Source organism: Diorhabda carinulata, chromosome 1, assembly GCF_026250575.1.
Source record: "Diorhabda carinulata isolate Delta chromosome 1, icDioCari1.1, whole genome shotgun sequence".
Taxonomy (NCBI): Eukaryota; Metazoa; Arthropoda; class Insecta; order Coleoptera; family Chrysomelidae; genus Diorhabda; species Diorhabda carinulata.
Genome location: NC_079460.1, coordinates 21,667,126 through 21,681,400, shown reverse-complemented (window position 1 = coordinate 21,681,400; position 14,275 = coordinate 21,667,126). Strand labels below are relative to the sequence as shown.

The 14,275-nt window shown below is 31.8% G+C and overlaps 1 long non-coding RNA gene across 1 annotated transcript in view; it reads right to left on the bottom strand.

Moving 5' to 3' along the window:
- Positions 1-223: 223 nt before the first annotated feature.
- LOC130893289 (uncharacterized) overlaps positions 224-14,275 on the bottom strand; it is a 75,710-nt gene continuing 61,658 nt past the window's right edge. Inside the window, exons 2-3 of the long non-coding RNA XR_009059183.1 lie at positions 8,029-8,536; positions 224-646 (exon numbers count right to left, since the gene is read on the bottom strand). This is a non-coding gene — a long non-coding RNA (uncharacterized LOC130893289). The remainder of the gene's footprint in view (positions 647-8,028; positions 8,537-14,275) is intronic.

Sequence of the window (14,275 nt, the reverse complement as noted above, 5' to 3'; positions counted from 1 at the left end):
AGTCGAACTAGGAGGTGGTAAACTGGAAACAAATAATGGAGGATAGAAACAAGTGGAACAGAAATATTACTCAACAGCAAAGGATGCAAACAAAATATATAAATTTTTTGATAATGTGGACAAAAATTGTAAAAAAAATATGTAGGAACTTCTAGTCGTGCCATTCGAATTCTTTTCTGTGAATTATTTTATTTACCCGTTAAATTAAAAAAAAAAACACTAATTTTTAAAAGAAATTTTTATTCATACATTCAAGTAATAAATGTGGAAATGTTGAGCATTACAATTGATAATGAATGAAGAATTGAAGATATTTAGAAGTGAATCTGAATATAGCGGCGTATTTTATCCATGGTGTGACACATTCGGTATGCATCTAACCCAGTGAGAGGGAGAGGCTTGTGCGAATGAGCCACGGGGCATCACCTGAAAGTTTAAAGTGAACTTCACGGCCCTGACAGCAGTCCGACTGGCCGACTGCCTTGAATAGTCCATTGGCCCTAGATTTTGCACATGCACGTCGTCTGACTCCATCGTCTAATGTCTGTGACCCCAAATTCGGGTGTTTGGCCTTTTAAATGCACCAACAACGATCTTCTTTTAGACCAGGCAATTCGACTAATTCTAATATGCAATCGTCGGAATTCTAAAAAACATTCATAAATGATAAGGAAGTTACTTAATAATTAGAATCTTTCACATAATTTGAAAAAAATATTTTCTACTATCTTCTTAATACGAGGTTGTAACCAAAAGTATTGAGATGACTAATTCTTCAAAAACTCATTGACGAACGGGCTTTCGTCTGCAGTCTATTCAATTCGGAAATGACACGAAAAAATTTTGATTAAATCTTGGAAAACTAGGTGTATTATTATGATCTAGGAACAACCATAGTGGAAGGAAGCCTTCTGAATCACCAAGACCAAAACATTTGATTATGAAGGTGTTGTGCTTTGTAAGATCACACGATAAGTACAAAATATATATTAAGTGACAGAATCAGAAGAAAACAATCAGTTATGGACAAACGGGATTAGCTGCTTCAAAACGGGGATATGTCATCAAATTCAATCCGTAAGCAAGAATATTTAACAAAGTACCAAGTGATCAGTTTCCTTAATGTTACAACGTTATTCTCTAGGACTGCTAAGTTTTTCCAGATTAAAGAAACGACACTAATTCAATGACAAAGATACTGTGGAAACTGGTGAAATGAAAGAATATTCTTCCAGGACTATTTGGGCAGTGGAAACACTATTAGGAACATGTTATTCAATCTTTACATTGATTCTTTGGGAACAAGCTTCGGTTTATTAGTGTAGACTGACTTCTGTTTAGTACCTATGAGAATATATTCTAAAAAATAGTTTTTGTATGAGGAAATGAGAGGGGAAAACAAACATTTCACAAAAGGAATGTTTCTGATTAAATTGGTTTAGTAATTTACATAGTTTTATAATTAAGAATCAACTTAATTTGAGTCATTCCATATAAAATCGTCTGAAAGTAAAAAAATTGTTACAGACTCATTTTAGATTTTGGTGTAACTTTGAAGAACTTTTATAGAATTCCACAAAAGTGATGTTTTCATTTAAAGTTGAAAGTTGAAAGATTTTGTTAGTATCCGATTTTTATCTCGCAGTCAACACGTTCTTTTCAAAACCTGAAAATTTGGATTTTTTAAAATTTCACAACTTCAAGCAAAGTTTTCTTCTATAAAAAATGGGCTACTTAAGTCAACTTGTGGTTGAATTTTGTATACGATATGTATACTTAATTCCCGCGGAGCATAAGTTTTAATTCTCAACAGTTAATACGCTAGAATCGACTGAAATTCACTCATTTTCAGTACAATGTGCGATGCTAGGGATCGTCCAAACCAATTTACACTTAAACTACTATCTTTCCCACTGTGAATTCCATTTTGATCATACAGATATCTTTTAATAGAAAAAATTTACAACAAAACATGATGAAGCTTGAAAATATCGATTTTTGAAAGTCTTTATTTAAATAGGTGGAAACAGGCGCTCGTAAAAATCGAACTTTTGTTCTCTTTGAGATCCAAGAGTTTCTGAAAGTTACACCAAAATCTAAAATGGCACGATTTTAGATTGAATGACTCATTTGTCTTTTAAGTTTAAATTTTGTGAATTTGTACAAAGCAATTTGGAATGAAATACTGTTATATACGTAGATTAACCAAAAATCGGTCGTTAATTTTGATGTTTCGATGATGTGGTGATGATTATTGCCCTCGAAGAACATCTATAACAGAAACTGCTATATGGAAAGAAGTATTGAACATTTACTAGGTATTTCATACCTGTTTAACCAATTTTATTTGATAATATGATTGTGCCTATACTCACAATGGATATATTTATATTAAAAAATTAACCTTGATTGCTTGGTCTATATAATTTTCGAAACCGACCTACACCTGCATGCATCCAATAGCTTGTCTTCAGCTTTATTCTGATTTTTTTTTTTAATTTTTTTGCGGGCGTTTTTCGGAATAAGAGTAGGTCCAATGCATTTAGAGTTAACGATTTGGAACGCCAGCCCCTGAATTAGACACGTTCTCAAAATTTGTAAATGAAGCCGTCGAGATAAAGCGAGACAAGAAGAAAGAATAGTCTCAAGTTGATACGAGATGAAATTTTTCGTTTACCATAACATGTTGTGTCGTAATCGAACCTAAAAATTCCACCATTATATAAAGGATCCGTGTAATTTCATATTGATACCAAAAGATAGAACAAAAATAAAAATTTTATGCCTACTTTTGATTGAAAATTCAAACTGACATGAAATCATTTAGGAACTAAATTTCAGAAATATTGGAAATGGAACAGACAACTAGTTAAAAAGAGAAAAGTGGAAAAATTTATAGTGTGTACGCATATAATAATGTTTTATAATTGAGTTGATATCTATAAAGAAGAACAATTACCCTTGAAAGAAGAAATCAGCGGAAATAATCTAGGAATTAATCAATGCAACAGATCTAGCTAGGTTAACATAGTGCAATTAAATAGGTCTTTGAACAATACGAGGGTTTTGATTGACGACTCTATATTGTTGCACATAACCTCAACAATAATATTTTATTATTTGAATGAGTACATGCAGAATACAAAAATTACTATGCAAAAATGGGGGAGGTATTTTAAAGAAATCTACGATTCAACAACAACAAGAACATCAACACATCAAGATGAGAAACAAATTGAGAGATTTACCATATCTTTGGAGAAAACCCACAACAAATGGTGAATAAACTGAAAAACAGAAAAGCTCAAGGTATTCACAAAATATCAAACGAGACGATCAAGTATGGAGGTACCATTTTCAATAAAATACTTGACACCAAGACTATACCATTAGAATGGAAATAAAGTAATTTGATTCCAATTGTAAAAAAAGGTGAAAAGAACCATCCACAAAATTATCGAAGTATTAGCTTGATGAGTGCAGTACAAAGACTTATCACCAAATTTTTAGCGGAAGAAGTGATGTCATCTGTCATCTCTGAAGAACATCAGGAATCTAGAAAGAACAGGTCAGCTATTACGGAAAAGGCTATAGACTTCAATATGTGCTTCATCGCTCTCGCCCAAACATTTGATAGAGTACGATTGAGGGATGTAATAACTCTACAGAACTGAAGGAAGATTCACCCCAACACAATAAAAGTAATCGAAGACCTGAACACCGATAATTACACATTAAAATATATCAGAATGGAAAATAAACTGAGTAGTAGAATACCTGTGACGGCCGGTCTCAGACAAGAAGCCAGCCTCAGCCCGATCTTGTTCAGCATCATAATGGATGAAATTATAAGCGAGGTAAAGCAAGCTGGAAGATTATACCGGATGAGAAACAAAGAAATAAATAATGTTATGCTGATGACGCAGGGATCATCTCAGAAGACGAAGATAACTTACAAAGGTTACTGTATAGGTTTGAACAATTTGGCGGGCTACCAGGAGAAAAGTCAGAAAATACAAGACCTGTGTGAGACCAGTAATGATATACGCGATAGAAACCAGAGCAGAAAACACCACAAGCAGCTTTTAAGAACTACTGAAATGCGAACGCTGAGATCAATAGCGGAACACACATTATTTGACCACAAGAGAAATTATGAGATAAGGGAGATATGTAACATCCAGGATGTAGTGAGATGGGCGAGAAATCGACGAAAGGAATGGAGAGACCACGTGAACAGAATGTCAGATGACAGGTATGCAAAGATTGCAAAGGAAAAAAAACCGAATATATCCCGACCACCTACAAGATGATATGAAAGCTGGTCTTTATCATCCCAGCTGCAGCTAGGCAACTATTGATGCAAACACAAGAATACGTTTATTGTTGTTTGTAACTGGATAAAATCGTTCTGCCCGGAAACATAGGTCTATGAGCTTTTGGCCTCATATAGTGAATAGAGTGCTCTCGCAAAAAACTTTATGTCTCAACAAGCTTTAGACAACGTTTCAACTTGCTGCATCGATACATTTTATTATAGTATAACTTGAACAACCACTCAATCAAGTTGTTTTGAAAAATGTCTCAAATTGAGATTTTTTAACACCAACATAAATCAAAAGCTTGTGTCCATCATTGTCAACAATTGAAAATTTGTCCAAGTTACAATATTTTGGGACTGCGGGGGTATGACTTCAAAAAATCAAATGTTTCAGTCCACACTACGTCGTACACAAATGTGGCTTTACAGAAATTGAAAACCCACTATACAGCCGTGATCTGGCCCCGTTCGACTATTTTTTGATTGTAAAGCTAAAGGCTGAATTAAGGGGTAGATGCGAGCCATATAAAAAATGCAAATGTCACAATAAAAGCATCCATTTGATCGCCAGAAGGCATTGGAGAAAAAACCAATCATGATAATGCTAAAGTATACGAATTTTTAACCAGAAAGGTGAGTTGCACTATATAGCTCTGATTTGGTATCAACCGACATTTTGTTCTCTCATACCAAAAGAAGTTTTTGTGTTCCAAGCGCACGTTTTGAAGCTACTTTAATCGAAATAGAAAAATGAAATTATTTTGGAAAATAATAAAATTAGTTTAGATGAAGAATTTTGTTTTTTAATTGTTGAATAGAAACATAAATAAATGGCAACCCTCGTAATACAGTAGTTGTTTATAATAGTTAACAATTAACATTTTAATAGGAACTAAAATAAATCCACAGGAAAAACAATTTAACATTGAAACCAACATTATTAATAGAGGTCAGTTTCATAAAAAAAGGTAAATTGAGACTCATTTTTATCTAACGAAGGAGAAGAATCGAAGGACAAGTTGAGTTTATCCTACAATAAAAAGTTTTCGGATTAAATGTAGGAAAACGTTTATTCGAGTAAAAACTATTCCACTAGAGTGTAAAAAAATGATATAAGTAACATAAACCGAGAAGAAAAGATTAAAACAACATAAAAACTATAGCGTAAAATTTAAATTGGCCGCCATTTATGCAGTAAAGTGTTGACAATCCTAAGAAAACAAATCGACATTATTTCCATTATCTCCATTATTGAACAATATCTATAAAATAATGAAAGCTTAGCGGCTTTAGTTCGATAATATCATACAAAATATGGTCAGAATAGTTAACTTCATCAACAGTGAAGAGATTAATTTACAAACTCCGGGAAATAGGATCCGTTGTAGATGCCAAACACAATTGTCAAATGTCAATACCGAAGAAGTGTGTGAGAATGTCGGTGACCATTCAAGAACCTCAATTCGGAGTGTTGGACAAGAAATGCAAACTTCAAAAAACTCAGACTCACTAAAGATCTGCGTCTTCATATTCACAAAACATCAACACAACAACTGAAGCCTAATGATCATGAACAACGAAGAGAGTTTGTTGAATGGATTATTTAGCATCAACAAATGGATGCCGATTTGTCGAGCAAAATTATTCTAAGCGACGAAGCATATTTTCACCTTGATGGGATTATTGATCCCCAAAATTGCAGCTTTTGGGATTCTGAAAACTCACAGGTGATTGTCGAATAACAAATGCATCCACAATGTGCCACCGTTTGGGATGCATTGTGTGTCTGGTCTAACAATGAGCTGGTGTTACTGGTGCAAGATGTCGCGACATAATAACACAATTCTTCTTTCCAAAATTGGATGATACTGATGTGACCAGTATGTGGTATCAACAAGTCGTTGTTACTTGTCATAAAATCCATGGAACACTTCAATTACTGCATTTCCAAGTCGTATATTCGTTTCGGCGATCAGAATTGGCCCCCTAGATTAGATTTATTTTACAATCACGCATGCGTATGAAAGAAATTCAGCCATATTTATGCAGAATAGTCATGGAAATTTTCGACAAACGAGTGCGTATGTGTATACAAAGCCGTGGAGGTCATTTATTCATACAATCAAAATACTAAAAATTGTCTTTTCCATTCAATTCAAATCTTGCGTTAATTTTGGGCCACCCTTTATACAGTGAAGTTATAAAGAATGAAAACTGGTTTAGGAGAAGAAACGATATAAAATTCGGAGGAATTGAACGAAAATGTTGCATAAAAAGAACGAAATAGAGAGAAGGGATAAAAAAACTAAAGAATCGCAAGAAATATAAAAATGTAGTGCCTCAACTCAACCTCATCGAAAACATTACAAAAAACTATGCTCTCTACTCTGTTATAAATTTTTTTTTCATATTTATCCAGATAACGAATTTTTTGAGCTCCGGATCATAAGTTTAGACCTTACATCATATCCAAAGAACCAAAGTATAAGTTTCCATATTCATACATATTTCAAACAAACCTTAATCAAAACTTTAATTTAAATTGTATATCTCAAAACCCAAAAACTTCAAACCATTTTCTTCGAATATCCCCTGGACGAAAGACTAACCATAATATTTCCACCATAGAAAAAAGTGCTTACACACGCAGAAGAGTTTTATATTTGGTAGTACGACCTCCAATTACCTTCAAACTGGATACCACTCTAAACAAAATACGGTGACGCAACCCCTCTACGACAATAACTCTAATACTTCAGGAAACCATGGACCAAATCGACGACTGGTGCACAACGTGGAAGATCAGCCTCAAATCGGAGAAGGCCAAAGGTAATTTTTAAATTGAAGAAGAAAATACTAGAAGAAAACGTGAGGAAATCACCTGAAACACCGATGCTAAATACTTGATAGATATCCTGGATGAAGCTATGACATTCAATAAACACGTCGACTACCTATTGGACAAGACGAGGGAGGCAAGATGACAAGGGACAGAAGCTCCAACCTCCAAATATCAGATTGATGCATTAAGACCCAACATATATACCAAGTGTAGAAATAAAACTTTGTTGTTGAAAACCACATAAAGTAGATTCCAAAAGCTGAAGATACACGATATCCGAAAGAGCAGATATCTATAGCAGAGAAAAATAGGGCTGGACCACAACCAGCAATGCAGATAAAAGAAAAAGAACAAAAAAGAGGAGAAATCACCTACTCGAGATTCTGAAATTAGATATAAGATCGTAAAAATTTTGGATAGAAACAGCTTTAGCAAATGGATTCACTTTTTAAGGTCGTTTTTAATCGTAATAAGTTGTCCCCTTCTAGAAACTGCGAAAAGCACATAACGCGAACGCCCGAGCTGAAAAAAAGGGGGGAAACTGCATGAGAATACCCCAAAGAAAGTAGCGGGAAACTTCCACTAAGCTCATGGAAGTAGGAAGAAGAGTAAAGGAAACCGACGACACTATCAGAAGGGTATGGGAGGTAAGAGAAGTTTTCACCGGAATGCATCGTGCTTTGAGAACGGTGTTTGTGTTTTTACTTTATATTTCTAATCTATAATTTAACGTGTTCATGAAAGAAAATAGTATTTCCTCCCTCATTTTATTTACAAATATTAATAATTCTCAGGGAAAAAACCGAAGCCGTCCGACGTTTAAATACTTTTGAAATAAGATTTTAAATTATAAAGAAACACTTACTTTCAAAGACAGCTGAGTCACGTTCTGTATTAGCTATGTTGTGATCACGATCTATTAGGTGGACACTTTGGTTCAATATCTTCAAATCTAGTATTTGGTGATGTATTAAAAAACTCAAACGGAAAAACTAAATTCCTTTTTTTTAGGTAAAAACTATAATATAAAGTTAGCTTAATTAAATAACTTGGAACTTAAAATGAAAAATTCTTCAAACAAATATAAAATAAACAGTTTCTGGAGAATTAATATTAAAGATGATTGAATTAAGCAGAAAATCTCTCGTTTGGATCAACAGGGTCGAAGTATACTACGGTTTCTGGTGCGGTGTAACTGACTGATCCATGTAAAGTTACTTCGAACCGTGATGGAAATCCTTCAAGGAGTAAGTCGATATGTATATAGAAATAACATATTCCGTTAACGAAAGTTATCAAGTATGTTACCCACATATTGATGTAGATGGTTTTGACTAAAAAAAAATTGTTTGGGCAATTACAGTTTCCAATATCTGAAACAAACAAACAATGTCTATGTTTTAAAACGAAATGGTGACAGTTGCTTTTAAATATCAACAACTCAAGAAATATCTCATCAAAATGATATAAAATGTTGTGGAAACATCGTAAATATAATACATATTAAGTTTAAGGAATAGTAAACGTTTGCGCAATCCTATACGGATTTATAACCTTAAAAAATTCCACTGGAGTCTTCTAAATTAATGAAAGTTTAATGGAACATCAGTTTTTAGATTATCTACAAAAGCAAATTATTCCTACAATTTTTATCACTAGCCAATAACTTCTTCCAATTCATAATAAAGAGAAGATTCAAAGTTATTTGAAAACGGCTTCTCAAATAACCAGATTTATCTACAAGTGATTGGGATTGTTTAAAACAATACTTATATCGATACTGCTTCCATTACAGCTGAGCGAGATCCATAAAGTTATACCAAAAAATGTAAACTAGGCATAAGTTTTTTTATGCCTTTTTTATAAAAGGTTGCTGCCTGTTCTTTCAACCATTTGGTAACAAAGTCTTTTAGCTTGTCTTATCGTTGAAGTATTGATAACCAAGAAAAGTTGAAAGTCGCTAGGAGCGGAGGTAGATCAAATACCTTCCAACCAAATTCCTGTAGATTGAGCGTTATCGTGGACAGTAATCCTCGGGGCTTCTTCTGTATTATGCAGAGCAATTTCTCAATGGACTCGCAGTAAACATGTGCATTGATGTTTGTCCAAAGTTTCATTCCCTGTAGCGTGTCCAAAACTAAAGTGCACTGTCATCTGTTTTCTTTGTATCGATCAGTAATAATAGCGAAGATAATTTCAGTAAAATTAAATACAAAGATGAATTTGTTGCTTATAATTTTTATTTATAACTTATAAATTAGAGTAAAAGTTATATAGCACTTTTTAATGGAAGTTACCCATACAGCAGAAAAAGTTTTTGAGACTATTTTTTGTTGTCATAATGAAGATACAATACAGTGAATATTTTATAACAGTAAAATCATATTAGGGAATAACTTTCCAACTTCATAGCTATGACAATTGACAATGGAAATTCTAAAACAGTCCTCATCTTCCTTAGAATCACTATCGTTTAAGTCCATTACAAGTCTATTCAAAACTGGTACATGTTGCATATATTCTTGTCTGTCTTTTAAGTTGGGACCAAATTAATTCAAACGTAATCTAAAACCTCTATGAGTTGCTTCTTTGTATAATGCTCCTCGAAATTTAAATTTCATTCAAGTAGGAACTCCTGTATGTCTGCTATGGAAAAATATTCAGTTGGAATTTTACGAATTTTACTTGAATGATACAAGGCGTTATGTAACACAATCACACTGTTAGCATGTAGTGCTGGTACCAGTTTACTTTGAACCTAGACTCTCTTCAATATCCTGTTGGTAATCTAGGGAACGATCCTCAACATGCTTCGAACTTAATAATAATGCATCATTCATCCAACTTTGCTTACCAACGCAACGAAATATGCGTTTATCTCTGGAATGGGGTGCTTTCGTTTTACATTTCCAATTATCATTTGTCCAAGTTTCACGAACAGCATCATGGCTGTAAAACCATGTTTCAACCATTCCGAATTGTTGTCATATATTCGTTTTTCTACTTTATCAAACGACTCCGTTCCATTACATTTTGCTTTTTATTTTTTTATATTTTATTTATATCGAAAATATGTTTTTTCTAAAATCTTCCCAGTGTTCGTACCAAACATATCTCAAGGGTATGTTTCCTTTTCAGTTCTGGAAATTTACCTTGAAGATTTGACCTTTTGTTTAATGCGAACATACTGTATATTGCTTCGCACATTGGTTTAAGTTTTGAAAAAATTAGTAGACTTAGAAGTATTTATTAAAAACATTGCTTCCTTGATAGCATCTCAGTTAACTTCACTTTTTGAGCATCTGTTGATAGCTTTTGCCGTCTATTTCCAACTGTTTGTCCTCTCTCTGTACTAGGCTCCAGTAGAAAGTTTACCGAATCTGCATATCGACTCGTTGATGGTAGATATTGAAGACACGGTTGCCGCATATTTCATTGTTCACGAAACTTCAACGTAATTTAACATAACTTACAACTAACTTCTGATTGTGAACAGAAAACCCTACGAAAAGTACCTATATGATGATTATAAAGAAATAATTCGACTTATAGATAATTACGTTCATTATTTTTTCAATATTAATCGATTTAGTGAATTCAGGAATACCACGGGATTAATTTTTTTTTGTAACGTTGTTTATCTATACTTTTAAATCATTCATTGATTTTGAAAATTAATTATTGTAATGTAATTGTTTTTTATCACTTTTTGTAAAGATTTTCGGTATTTGATGACTGGCATTATACACTATCCCACTATCGTTTTGATACCGATCGAATTCGATTATAATACACGAAATTTTGTGGTAAATTTCTTTAATTTCTTATATCTTTTGATATATTAATGATTCTAAATGTTCTTGATCTTAGGTGTCTTCAGTTTTAAAATTAGTTTTTTTTAATAATTATTGGAACACAGATAAAAATTGACTTATTTCAATCAAAAATTATTAAAGAAAAACTCATTTTAAAACATATGAGATCATTTAGAAGAATAAACTTTATAGTATAGAGAAGAAAAAATAAATGTTGAAGATACAATAGAAATACAATACAAAAGTGGAAATTGAAGATGTGAAAACGGCAGGAGATTAAAAGAGAAAAATTTGACCAACTAGAAGGAAGCAAACCTTTTACCCAAGTCTAGACTACAAATACGCACATTTCTAACCGTGCGCTTTATGTAATAGAAAATTGTGTATTGTATATATAAATATAAAAATTTTTTAAAATCATGACGATGTATAAAAAATATCAATTTATTTCACTATCCTCCTACATATTGGCAATATTTTAGTTTTTAGTTATTAAAAACAGTATTACGTATTTATTTTTTTAACCTGGATGTTCCTATTGTGAAATAAAAGTGTTTATAAAGGTCATTTTGGGGTTAAGTTGTTTATTTTTGAAGCTAGATAAAAAATGGCAAATAAAGTGAAACATTCCAATATTCCTAGAAAATTATAGCTAAATTTATTAGTTATTTTCATTGTATAAACAGAAACAGCGGTAACTCGGTAAGTGGATGGCGATAACAGTCATTATCAATCAATAAAATATAGAAATAATAAATACTATCTATCACATATTTTAAGAGAAATACAAATTATGATTCTCTAATAATATTAAATTCGTTTCTAAAAATAGAGAATATTTTGCGTAACTGTGAATAGGTTTTTTTTATTTGAATATAATATGATAAAAACGTATAAATAAATATTTCAAAAAAATCAAATGAACGAATCTGATTTGACTTTTATTAATTGTTATATATAGTATATTCCAACATAACCCTGATGTACCGGCGCTGTTGGTTTGGTGTGTATAAGTAAGCCAGACACTACGACATGTTTGTTATTCATTTGATTCTGTTCGACCTTCGCAAAGTGCATCGCACGAATCCAGGGTCTTTCTCTTCGATTTTTACCCGTCTTTGTTTAAATACTCTCACAAATCATATGCTGTTGGATAAAAACGCGCATATAATTATTTTTCATTCGTTGCGTTCGTTGTCTCCCAACAAGCTTTCATTACCATTACATATTATGATCATTTACACAACTAGGGTATTATTGAATATACAGGATGTTTTCCTGACAAAATATTTAATTAGTTTATGCTTCTAAATGTTCTTGATTTTAAAATTAGTTTTTTTTTTAATAAGTTTTTTGAACGATTTCTAAGAGTTCTCTTTATGGTGTATTAGATTCCGTTCCAAGAATTTCTGAATCATTATAATTAAATTTATGTTTTTTTGATATTTCATGGTTCGTTAACGCAGTATTATTTTTTTTTTATCGTATTAATGACTTTTTAGTCTATTTTCTAAAACTGAGATGTCTGCACTATGTAGGTAGACAGCATCAAAATTATATACAAGGCACTTGATATATTAGTACTAATTGTGACGCTGTCTACATAGGGCAGACATCTCAGTATTTAGAAAATAGACTAAAAAGTCATTAATACGATAAAAAAATAAAACTGCATTGACCGACCATGGAATATGAAAAAAAAAACATAAATTTGATAATAAAGATTCAAAAATTCTCGAAACGGAATCTAATATACGAAAAAGAGAATTTTTAGAAAAGGTTCACATTCATAAGAATGAAAAAGCTATAAATGGCAAAAAAGACCTAAATAATTAATTTTGTAAATTCTAATTAAACTACAAATAATTTAATTGATTAAGTACTGCTACATATTTGAGATGTAAGGATTGAGGAAAAATTAATTTTTCTTATTAGAACAAATTTCTATTTTGATTTTATTCTTTTGATTTTCATTATGTAGGCGATCTTATTGAATAATATAAATACGCAAATTGTCAGTGTCAATATCATATTTTGATAAAAACTTAAAATTAGTCGAAACGTCAATTTTAAAACAGAAGAGACCTAAGTATCTAAACATTTTAGTTTCTGTTTTTTAGCGGAGGTGTATACAATGGCCCCATAATCGATCCTACATGCCTGTAGATTGAGTGTAGTCTCTTGCCCAGTCTCTATTTGAGAGAACTTTTAATACATTTAGTCCAGTCTGACTAAACATTTGAAGACAAGGTCCTTAATGTGTTCGTTCCAATTTAATTGCGAGTCGAAGATCATTCCCAAAGATGTGATTTTTGATACATAACCAAGATATACCATTTAGTTCGAGTAGTGGTTTTTGGGTCTATCTCTCTTTTAGAAAATATTATGTTTTTGGTTTTCGCTGCATAGAATCGAAAACCGAAGTCTCTGGACCATTTTTCAAGTTTATTAATGTGTGATTGTAAAATTGATTTCATTGTTGTCAGATCCTTACTTTTTATGTACATAATCAGATCATCTGCATACATTCCGACTTTCATTGGTTTCTGCATTACGTATTTGTTTTTCATAAATTTGTAAGTTTATCATTAATTCTCTGCGACGTATTTTGCATTTTTTCCCAAAAATGTACATCTAATAAATTTTTTACTTTACTTCATAATAACTCTATATAATGTTGAAATATAAAAAAAATGTTTTCAGAATATTACCCAGTACAGTACTGTGTTAAGCTTACGTTGTAATATTAACTGCTTTATATAAATGTTGTGTATTAAAAAAAAATGTTAACCTTATAACAGTATCAGTTGTTATCCATTAAAAGTTATATTCAGACAATGAATAAATTGTAGAGAAAAATAAAGTTATTTATATAGTTGTTTAGATAAAAATTATCAAACCAACACCAAGGGAAATTCAATAACAATGCTGAAAAAAGATACAGTATATAATTATTTATATTTAATATTCATTTACGACAATGAAGTTAGATAATTTATATAGCATTATTGCGAAAGAAGAAGACACTAATCCCATTTTGTCTTTGTTATAAAATTTCATAAAAATATGAAACTTTGAAAAATATTTTCATTAAAATTAAAAGCATTTTTTCTGACAAACTATATTGATCTGCATCTAAATGTAAATTTGTTTTTTATTAAAAAATTGTGGGTAATAACATTTTAAAGTTAAGGTAAATTATGGAAATAAAGCGTTTTTGACACCGTTGCCAAACGTCTGATTCCAAATTCGGCCGACGCAATTACCATGGTCTTACATACTAGAAATTGAGAGCGG